Source organism: Coturnix japonica, chromosome 3 (genome assembly GCF_001577835.2).
Source record: "Coturnix japonica isolate 7356 chromosome 3, Coturnix japonica 2.1, whole genome shotgun sequence".
NCBI lineage: Eukaryota > Metazoa > Chordata > Aves > Galliformes > Phasianidae > Coturnix > Coturnix japonica.
The window spans coordinates 58,643,774-58,655,595 of NC_029518.1; the positions used below are offsets into that span (position 1 = coordinate 58,643,774).

General features: G+C 41.2%; 1 long non-coding RNA gene across 1 annotated transcript; it reads left to right on the forward strand.

Moving 5' to 3' along the window:
* Positions 1–10,277: 10,277 nt before the first annotated feature.
* Positions 10,278–11,587, forward strand: LOC116653206. Its single transcript, XR_004306702.1, has 3 exons — positions 10,278–10,381; positions 10,693–10,832; positions 11,378–11,587. It is a non-coding gene; the product is annotated as an uncharacterized LOC116653206 (long non-coding RNA).
* Positions 11,588–11,822: the final 235 nt, after the last annotated feature.

Sequence of the window (11,822 nt, forward strand, 5' to 3'; positions counted from 1 at the left end):
GGTTTTCGGAGACTCTCTCTCTCTCTGTTTTGTTCGATTTTGTTAGCCTTAATTATATTATATTGTGTTATCTTGTATTTTGATATCATATTTAGTAAAATAAGTTTTTCCTCCTTAGATTGTCGCTGTTTTATCCCACTCCCCTTTTCCCCCTCCTTTCCGGGCCCCCGGGGGGGGGGCGTGGGGTGGCTTCCCCTGTCACGGGCATAGGTAAATCTAAGTAACCCGTGACAATTTGTCATAATTATTTTCCTTTTTTCTATCTTAGTAAATAGTTTTATCTCAACCCACAAGTGCTACTTTGCTTTTCTCCTTTTGGTTCTTTTCCCCTTTTGATTCTTTTCCTCCATCCCACCCAGTTATTAATCAGGGTGTTAACTTGAACTCCCACCCCCTTTGAAACTCCTTACAGTTGATATCATATGGTATGGAGTATCTCTTTAGCCAGTTTAAGTTAGCTGTGCTCATTCTGTTCCCTCCCAGCTCCTTGAGCCCTTCACTGAGAATGGCCTTGGCTCTGTACAACACTTTCTTAGCAGCAACTATAATCACTGGTGTGTTATTATCTGGTGTGTTATCATTTTCCTCCTAGAACCAAAACATATAATCATACCAGACACTCTGAAGAAAACAATTCAGTTCCAGCTAAAGCTAAGATATTTTCTTATGACCATTTATACTGAACAAAATAATAGAAAAGTTCTTTGGTGGATTTCTTTATCTGAAGGGTTTGTCTAACTGACTTCAATGATTATTTCCCTTCAGCAAGTGCCTGTAGAGGCAGTAATAACTGAGGCACTGATTCACCTACATCTAAACTAATATGATAAAACACTTAATAGTTTGTTTTTTGCCTTTGGAACATTTTTTGTGATTTGTACCACTTAGGTGCCTGAGAAATAGTCAGATACAGTCAATATTTGTGTCAATTATGAAGAAAAAAAATCTCACATTCCTTTTAATAAATTAGTTTCTCCTATCTCAGTCAGGTTCTTTTCCTCTTCTTTCTCATCCATTCTCCTGGTTGTCTCATGATTAACTCTGCAAACTGTGATGTCATTGGACTGGTTAATTTTACCTGAATGAAAAATAACCACAACAAAACAGCAAGATATTCTTGCTGCATTTCAAAATTATGGCATAGAAAATAATAAGAAAACCAAAGTGAGAAATAAAGACATTGCCATCAGTGGACATTTTTGCTAATGATAATAAAAATTTAAATCACAGTACAAGATAGAACAATCACTGAAATAGGATCAGTGATGAAGTGGGGAACAAATCTTAGAGAAAAATTTATCATAACCTGTGCTAAAGAGGTAACAGAGGTAGATTTTGGAATGACATCAGACTACAATGAAAAGGAAAAAAATAACAGCTACATATCCAGAAACTGATCAAGACATTTTACTGCCATGCGTCCACTATGAAATTAGTGAGAAATTAGAGAAGCAACAGAATCTCAAAACAGCATGCGACAATTGACTGAAAAAAGAATTGTGGGATAGTATTGTAAGGCAAACTGGAAATGCCTCCTCTACTCAATATCTTTATGTTTTACAGGCAGTTTTCAACTATTCAAACCTTACTGCAATTAACCATTCTTGTCTAATTTCCCAAGCCAGGTGTCTGCCTCAAGGCAGTTTTACTTTATGAGTTTTCCACGAGCATGCTTTCACTGTTTCACTGAAAATATGTTGCTTTCCTATTGATATAAAATTCTTAGGGTTATTTAATTGGAAAAAAAATTCAATTTATTTTAAAAATAATTTATTACTGGGCTTAGTTCAATGAAAGCTAGCTTTCTGGTGCAGTGCCAATATCATTGCAACTCCCAGTCAAAAGTAGTCATCTATTCTAAATCTGAAAGTCTGTCCATTCAAGAATGATAAAGGATAAGTTTAAAATGTAAAACAAACAAGCAAAAAACAAACAACCACCAAAAGTCTGTTAGTAATTCACAAAACACACAAGAAAGAAGCTTTATATTAACTTCACTTATGGTTTGGTGGCTTCTATTTAACTAAAAATGAGGAAATTGAAGTAACTTGTCTTTTAGACTCCAGGCTGAGTATGCAAGTATGTATGTAAAAAGATTAATAATTAAAATGGGAAAAAAGCAAGAGAAGAACACCATTTTCCTCCCTTCCTTTGAAACACGGAGTAGCCTTAAGCTGTAAATTTCAGGGTCAGAAATTAACTTGGAACCCCCAGAACACTCTTCCTTACAAAATCACTTTTTAGATTGGGATTATAATTCAAGTAACCCATATTGGAAGTGCTTCCACAGTGACATAAAAATGAATAATGTCAAAATAAATGGCAGAGCTGAAGTTCACCTTTGGAACAGAGTCCCTGGGAGGGTAGGCAAGCCATGTATTTAGACATACCTCCACAAAAATATTGGATGTTCAAAACATTCAACAACTATATCTTAAGAAAAATGGGCCTAAATTTCACAGTGTTCAAAAGAGCAACTATGTAGCACACACTGCAGTGGGCCAATTGGCCTTTGTCTCTCCTTTGTCTGCCTCTATCACAGTCTACTGATGCTATTTTCAGGTTTCAATTTAATGATTCTGATTAAAGACTTAAAAAAAACCTGAATAGATGTCCACCATGACTCACAAAGAGAATTCTAATTTCCAGAAGCAGATCCCCAAATTAATCTTTTTTACATATTTGTATAATGACGAGAATCTAATACTTCTTGAAAGACAAGTGGCAGCAAGCACTGAGCCTGAAAGTGATATAGCAAACATGGCAGCTCACTGTGGTGAAATAATTTGAGCTTGTAATTAAATTCTCTCTTTAAATTTCCATCAGTAATGCTCAGTTGGGTGACTCTGACAGGGTGGAGCTATGAGGAAAGGTATTTTCTGTTGCAAAGGCTTGCAGTACTGTTTGCGTATTTATCATGAATACAGGGGCCATGTTATAGAGATGCAAAAAAATAAGGAAGAAAAACCTTCACAGACCTGTATAGTTAATGAAATAACAGTATTAGTATTTCTTATAAAAATTACTTGATGTTACCTGTTCAGAAGTCATCTGAGTGTTCCAAGTCAATGGAAAACAGGAAAATTACACTGCAACTTTTCGTTCAGAAGTATAGAAAGAATACATAAACAAATTAGTATAAATGCTGTTCCTGGTATCTCCTTTGTGAATCAAGGCTTGATTGAAATGATTCTCAAAGAGAAGGCAAGTATAATGGCAGATGCAGAATTTCAATTTAATACCTACTTCACAGCCAAAAGGGATTTCCTGTACAATTTTCATTTGAAAGCAATCTTTCTCTCAAACTTTTCTTACAACACGGAATAATGTCAAATATATATCTTAGTCCAAGTGTCAAGTATTCCGTGAAAATGCCAAGTAAACGAGATAAATTAAGTAAAACTTTCCATTCTATTTTCATGTTATAAATGCTTTGGCTAGAATTTCCTGTTTGCATGAGAGAGGATAATTCAGCAAAGTGAAGGAAAATTCATACACTTAGATATGTCTGTATGTGTTTACATGTGTACATAAAAGTTAATACAATCCACCTTTCTCTTAAAACAAAATCAGAAACAGAAGAAACCCAGTTCAGGTTTTCCATAACTTTGTTTTTGCTTAAGAATGTGGACATCAGACTTGCTATGTCCAATGAACTACTGTCACAAGTGGAGTGCAGAGTCCAGAAGAGGTTTACAAAGTCCCTGGATCTTGTTCTTGCTTGTTTGATCTTCAAGCATCTATGTGGTACATCTTTTACAGTCCCTCTATTGCAAGAGAGGTTTCAGAATTGCACTAGCGATGGCAATTTAAAACACAAAAACTATTACTGAAGCCAGAAATTAACAAGGTATAGGATGACCTAACTTTGCGTTTGTAGTCTTCCCTCAGAGAGGGCTCTTCTCTGAGCCAGTAGAGGCTTTCTCAAGTACCTAGTTTGAACAGTTGTGCATGGAAGTATTGTGCTGCATGTAACTTTATTGAGCCTATAAACAAATAAATGTCCACCGTAGGAAAAAGTGAGGTTTTAGGTATTACTGCTAATTTGTCTCCATTGTGTACGATGGAAACTTGCACAACAAACTCTGAGTCAAATGTCGTGGTTAAGCTTCAGACCACAGAACTGTTCATGTTTACTCTGTCATATATATCTTCCTTACTATTACTCATTTAAAATTTGGAAGAGCTGTGGTTACTTGCCTCTGCTGCTCTACTGGAAGGTCATTTCAGAAAGTCATTATCTATTACTTCCTTGGTCTATTCACAACCAATAAACAGCCATTTATGCAATGTATTCTTCAGCACCATCTACTGGTACTTGTTCATCCAGAATATCCACATCTGGTGCAGTCATAAAGCCTGCTTGTAATATCTTCTCTCAAATGAATAATGTGGTACTGTCACCATGGTGGAGTAATGCAGTGTTTATGCAAGTGATTTGGCCCAGTTCTGAAAAGAATGCTAATTTTGGCTAAGGAAGATAGGTAATATATCTTTACACAACTGTTAAAAGAGAAAAGTCGAAAATGAGTGTCTGTGTCCCAGCATGTAAAAAAATTCATCATGTATTTCCTACTACCTGTGTAGCCAAGAAGCTGCAATTAATGATCATAGTATAAAGGACATATAAGCTTTAATTTCAATATATACAGTTTATTTCAGAGGAACAAATATGAAATCCTTGCCAGCTGTGAAGGAAATTATTATGCCAGCTTTACAGCAAGAGAAGTAATATGCTTGTAAAAAATACAAATCTCAACCTGTTGACAAGTGTAGTTATAATGTGCTCACAGTATAACAGCCAGTGCTGCCCCAGAAGACCTTCATTTGTAATTTATGCATTCCTGTTTCTAAAGAGGAGGCAGTTGATGTTGAGAAAGAAATAGCACACTTTTTAATATTCTGTCTCAGGGCTTCTAGCAAGAACTTTGATTTATTAAAACTGAAATAAATTCAAGCAGCTAATTTGGAGTCCTCAGCATTTGTACAATGTGTTACTTTCATTTCAGAAGCCTGTGACATTGAAACTAAGTTGGTTGTTCTGTTATCCCTACAGCTCTCTTCTCACACCAGAAGTGTAAGACGATGAAGCCTGGCTGACAAATTCTTTGTGATGACATTTTTGGAAAGCTGCTTCCATGCTACTGAACACAGCTAAGTAGATTATGGCCCATTTTTGAAGTAGCCACTTCACCCACCATTGGTCTTTCGTTGTCTTTCTTGTTCATTCCTGCTTTAGGTGGCAGGAGGGAGCAAGAGATGGAAGCACAAGTTGTCGTCTTATGTTTTTTGCTACAATTTTTTCCTTTTATATTTTCATAAGAATTTGTATCTTGGTTTCTCATCATATCTTTTGTGACCTTTGAGTATTAAAAGATATTTACTCTTGCGTGTTATTTATTGGTTTTTGTTTGTTTGTTTGTTTGTTTTTTGTCTAATCTTATGTATTTTTTACTGACTGTGAGCAGCCTGGCAATTTTTTTCTTTTCCCCTGTTCTCTCTCCCTTGCTCTCACACTTTAATGCACTACATTGAACTTTTATTCTTTTAGTGTTTTATTAACAGTCATGTTAAAAAATATTTCCACTTATGCTCTGCTTTACTTTTTGCTCTTGTTGTCTTAGCTACCATTTTTGTGTTGTATTTCTTCTTTCTTGTATATAGTATGTAATACATCTAGTTCTCCAAAAGATTTGATACTTTATTTATTTGCTGTATTGATATATACACAGTTCAGGTAGTATAACCAAGAATGTAAGAATGTAAGTATAATTAGTATATTAGTATTATCTGTTTATGTCCCACTGCTCAAGGTCTGCAAGGCTGTGTTTGGGATCCTGGGTGGTCTGCTTTGCTGCACGGCTGACCTGGCAATGGCAAAGGGATTAGGTCTAGGTGAATTTTAAGCTCCCCTCTGGCCTTATTTTGTAACAGCAAATATTCAAAGATAAAAATTCAGATTCAGTGTGAGGGTTTGTTTTTAAATGGTGTGATTAGGAAAACCAAGTTTGGTTTGTAAGGAAAAAAAGTTGTCAGTAAGCATGTCTAATACTAAAAATAGGTTAATACCTGACGCAATCAGGTAATGACTTGTAGGGCATTTATATTTCATGGATCTACCATTTGTTTTCTGGAAACGTTTGATTTTCATAGAACAGCAACAAAATACAGAGCCTTGACAGACAGTTCAAAATTGGGTAAAATATGTCCATCAGTAGTTCAGTAATGACGGAATACATTATAATTTTCATTTTCTGGGAGGCTTGTTCTGTAGCAGAAGGCTGCTGCTGCTCTGACTTTATCCTGTATTTCTGAGAGCTTGCACTATGAAGGAAGCCTTCCCTGAGCACTCTGCTGAAGCCTCATGCAACTGGTCTCACCACCATCTCTTCCAGGCTTGGCAGTGACTCATGTCTTCAGTAGAGTTAAACTGTGTCTCTGCTGCTCTGTGGGCCCTGTATTACCTGCAGATGCCATCAGATATCCTAATCTGATGATCAACTGGGTGTGGGAGAATGTCATAAGAGGAGTTGGTTTGTTGCTCTGTCTTGCATCTGAGCTGCTGTGTTTACTTTGGAGACCCAAAAGAATGCCCACCTGATGACACAGCACTGACTATCTGTTGTATAGTTTATAGTGTACTTGTCTCATGTATTTTAACACATGCCTTGCCACATATGGACAATTGGGAAATAGAGAAAGCTAGTATATACCGTATTTATTTATACTATGTACAGGAACTGGTTCACTTGTTCTTGACAAATGGTCTTTCAGTGCTCCAGATAAAATATTAATTTTTAGAAGATGAGAGGTGGGGAAGGGAATCAATTACTTCATAACAACAACTAACATTGCAGAAATCCATGTTTCTGTACAAGCATACCCATGCTCCACTCCCCTCCATTGTGAAAGTATAGATTTGAGATTGTCTTTTTATGCCAGCTCATTAAATAAATTAATAATTACTAGGTTCTGATGTTTGAGTGTTTCAGTGTCATCCCAGACTTCCATGATCTTGTTCCCCAATTAGTGCTTTTGTGCAACAACCTGAGGAAGTTGGAAATACGATTAGAAGAATGTGACTGTACTGTCTTAAACTTGGAGTCACTTTTGTAATACTCCAGTTTTCTAAATACCCCGGGACCCGGACGTGATGCCCACGGGACCTATTTCTAAGTGGAAGTAAAGACGGGGACAAAGGTGGTTGGAATAAGTGCATCAACTCCATTATGACAGAAGTGTTGACAAGAGGCGCGCATTACAATACCATTGGGTTCCATTTTTGAAGTCGAGGAGATCTGTGTATATGTGTTCGTGTTTCTGAGTAGACTAAAGGAAAAATGAGAAAAATCATAGAAGCTGCACTTCAAAAGGATCCAGCTAGAAAGGCTGAGCTAAATAGCCTGGAGTGAGTTTGACTCGGCATGGACATGAAGCCAGAAATGGGTTTTCTGTGGGACAGGAAATGTTGCTTGCAAGACAGACCAAACTGTCTCAGGTTGAAGGTTTTTCTGTCTCTTAGCCTGACAATGGCAATGGTGTTTCCAAGAAAACTACATGAAAGCGAATGTAAAGAAAGAGCAATTTAATTGCTGACTCATCATGCAAGTTTCCAGCAAGTATTTTTATTGCTGATGCATTTTTCCCATTCTGTAATAGCCACCAGTATTTATGCTGATACAGAATATGTTTGAATATTCCATATTCATATTCCATATTTCTGGGATCTCTCTCAAAACTGCATTGTAGGATCATAGAACAGCTTGGGTTGGAAGGGACCATAAGGATCATCAAGCTCCAATCCCCCTGCTGTGGACAGGACCACCAACTCAAATAGCTCATGCTAGACCAGGCTGACCCTGTGATAAAGAAAACCCCCTGAAGTCCTGGTGAGATCCAGGTGCTGAGCTGGGCCGTGGGCTGTGCAGTGACATCACAAGCACAGTGAGCTCACAAGCGCTGCCTGGGGCCGCGGCTGCCACCAGTGAGTGCCAGAGCCGTGAGTGCTGCGCAGAGTGTGGACACGCTGTGTCAGCCCTCGTCCCGGCTGGCAGTGACGGTGGTGGTGGCTGCTGGTGCTACCTGCTCTCACTGACGGTGTTGCCCAGCCATTGCACTGGTGTGTTAGCTGGAAGGGAGGAGAACTGCAGCTGTGCCCGGGTAAGCCAGAACTGTAGTGAGTCATGCTGGTGCATCCACTGCAGCTGCAGCAAGGGTAGATGATGGAGTCCTTCTCATGGCAGGAACACAAAATGTATGCTGCAAGGTATATAACTGCTGGTGGGATGGAGAACAGCACTTGCTGGGGAAGTCATGGCACTTAGACACACATTGGTTCCAGAGCTGGCACAGTTCTTGCAACCAGCTGCTTCCAAGGCATTGCCCTCCTCGAGAGCCCAAACTGCATCAAAAGAAAGCTGGGAAAATGCTTATTCCTCATGATTCTTCCCTTGTAGCAACTTTCTGCAAGGTTCCTGTCCAAAAGGAGATTTTTGGGGTTCGAGGCAGTCCGAGCACAACCGTCTCTTTGCAAGAGCAGGGAATTCCTCTGGAGATAACCCAGACGGGCTCTAAGAATTTCACCATGTCTCAGGAAGGAGACAACTGCTGTTCCACTTTCTGCTCTGTGTGTGGAAAGGTACGTCTGGGTTTCTTCTGCTTGTTTTTTCTTTCTTTTTCTGGCTTTGAAGGAGAAGGGGTGGAGCAAGGGGAGACCCACTGGAGATGTTACCTTCATAACCAGTCAGCTCGCTGCTAACTGCCTGGGCTAGTAGCATGGGCATGTTTCAGGCTGGACTCTTCTTTTGCTGCTTGGTTTCCTTTTGGCTACAGGGAGACAGCTGTCCCTTCCGCCACTGTGAAGCGGCTCTGGGGAGCGAACGAGTCTGCAGACTGTGGATGGAGGGCGGCTGCTCGAGGAGTAACTGCAAGTTCCGTCACATGAGGATTGATGTGAGTGTTTTCATGGCTGTGGTTGGGCTGAATGCACTTCTGCAGGCTGGATATGTTTGCTGTAGAATCTGAATGGTTTCTGTTCCTAGGGGAGGACTGGGAGGAGGTAGTGAGAAGAGAATTCAATGCCTGAGGTGTATCTTAGTGAGAAATGTTGGCATGAGGTGCCAAAAGCATTTTCTCCCCAGATGCAAAAAGCTCGCATTGCTCAGACTCCTTAACCTGCTGGAGCAGGGTGGAAGCAAGGAGTGGGCACTGCCGTCCCACAAGCTGCACTTGGTTCTGGTCTGCCAGGTCTGTGCTGGCCTGGATTTCTTCTGAGAAGTTTGTTGGAGCTGCTTGGAGTAGTGAAGGGTGGGGAAGAAGTGCTGCTCAAGAGCTAAGGCTCTGCTTGATCATTTTGGATGGATTTAACCACAGCATTTGAAGGCGCCGCTTCTCCTGAATAGTGGCAGCATTTTGCAGGTGCACTGGCTGAATCCCCTGAACTGAGAGCAGTTGTTTCCTCTGCCTGAAGGTTAAGAAAGCAAGATATGCCGAGTGGTTGCAGCTTATGCAGACATTGTGAATGTGCTTCCAAGTGTTTTCCTTAGTGATCAATCATGTCCCAGCACTCTGAGATTCCATCTCTGGCATGATTTGGAGCACAGTGTCTGGTTGCGAGCCTTGTGTGCCTGTTTCCATGAACCTTGCTTCCTTTCTGTCTTCAGAAAAAACGCAGCATGATTTCCTGCTACTGGGAGAACCAGCCAGGAGGCTGCCAGAAATCCAACTGTGCCTTTCGCCACCTGAAGGAACGCGGTGGGAACAGACCGACTGCGCTGCTGAGCCACAGTGAGTGTCCGATGGCGTGAAGCATGAAAGGCTCAATTCTGAATGTCAGTTCTGAGCGGGTGCAGGATGCATGTCACCATTCATTGGGGAGGCAGGGGAGAGTCGTGACAAGTGATGTATATTAGTTTTTGTTTTGGCTGTCAGAATAGTGTTGGGGTTTTTCTGGATAGTGGTAAATGCATTTCAGGTCTGTGTTGGAGCAGCAGAAAGGCAAATGTAAGAAACAGTGTTTGAAAATCCGAAGCTTGTGGCTGACTGTGCTGAAACCTTCCTCCAATGTGATGCTCATCAATCATATCTTGTTTTCTTTCTGCCAGAAGCCGATGCAAGTGGCCTTCCTCTGAAGAGCGGCCTTGCAGAAAGTCCGGGGAGCCAGGCAGTGGTTGAGAAGGCACCAGGAAGAGGTACAGATACTCAACAGGCATCTGGGTTTGATGCACTGTCTTTCTACTTAGTTCTGACTGTTCTTTCCTGGGACTGTTCTCTGCAGTTGACATCCCAGTTTCCTCCCATGGCCCGGCTGGACTAAAACGCAAACGGTCGGAGGAGGAGAAGGGAAAAGCGGGGGAATCGCCCTGCAAGAAAAGAGTTAAAGGTGAGCACGAGGAGCTCGTTACGGTGCCTCAGAAAAGCAGTGCTGTCATTTTGCATTGCTCTCTGTCAGACTTTTCCTTGCCCTGGATTATTACTGAGTGCAGCTATTGGGTTTCTTTGTTCCTTTGTATGCGTTGTTGGTACACAGAGATGACCGTGTGCAAAACATGGCTGAGAATCCCGGACAGGGCAATGCAATTCCACTGGCCAAATGTATTTAACTTTGTGGAAGGGTGGTGGGACTGATAAGAGAACTTGATCTCTCTTGAGGCGCAGCAAGACAGTACCAGCTCTCTCTTCCTTTTACTTTAGGTGGGCGCAGGGTCTCTGTGAGGCCCATTGATTGGAAAAACACCTTCCCCCCAACGCGGAGACAGAAACGAAAAGCAGCAGAAATTCATCCATCTGCTGCTGAGGACGCGGATGAGCCCCCAGCTAAAAAACTACCAATGGTAAGAGCAGTGGCAAAAGCAGTAGTGGATATGAAAGGTTTACATTGCCCTTGAAGAAAAGGAAGAAATTCCAAGTGTTCTACAGCTCTTCTGTTTCCCTTGAAGGCAGCAGATGTCTCACAAGGTACTTGTGGAAACTTTCTATTTTGATTAGATGTAGAGCAGTGATTATGTAATGATGCGCAATTCTGAGATTGCTCGTTGTCGTGAAGATTTTTGTCCAGGAGTGTTGCACTGTTAGAAACACCCGAGGTCACTTGTAAGCTTCAAAAGAAAGCTTTCTTCAGGAGCCCCTTGGCCCCTATGTTGGGTTAAGGCTCAGCAGTGCTGAAGGAAGGGAGGGGGAGTTCTCAAAGATCATCCGGTGTTTCACCCATCCTTCCTGCTGTGGCCAGGGTTGCCAGCCAGAAGATCCAACTGCCTGGAAACCCATCCAGCCTGGCCTTGAAAGCCTCCAGGGATGGGGCTTCCCCAGCTTCTCTGCGAAAAGAAGTTACTTAGGAACCTTCTGCCTGTGCTTCATACTCTGTCTTGTTTCTTCCTAGGAGACTCTTGCTTCAGTCCCGCCCGAATACACCGTGCTCAGCACCGAAGTCATAAAGCTTCCAAGCAGGTGATGACCACAACTTGTTCTTCCTTAATGCCCTTTTCCCATCAGACAGAAGTTCTTTCACACTGGGGGAAAATGGGGTGTTTGAGATGTGTCATGGCATAATGCAACAAAGGAAGAGGTCATCTGAGATCATTGAAACTGCTTTGTCAAAACTCTGCTGAGTTCATGGGGAAAAGTACCTCAGCCAGCAAGCAGGATTTTGCAGAGGATGATTTCTTGACATGTTTACAGACAAAGCAGTGAGGGTGGCAATGTGTTTCTGCTACAAAGCCCAGCCCCTGATTGCCAGACTCAAACTGCTCTACTTGAACAGATAAATTCACACTATGAGAAGTGTACTTGCTGGTACCTTGCACCCTAAAGGCAGACCCAGGTGA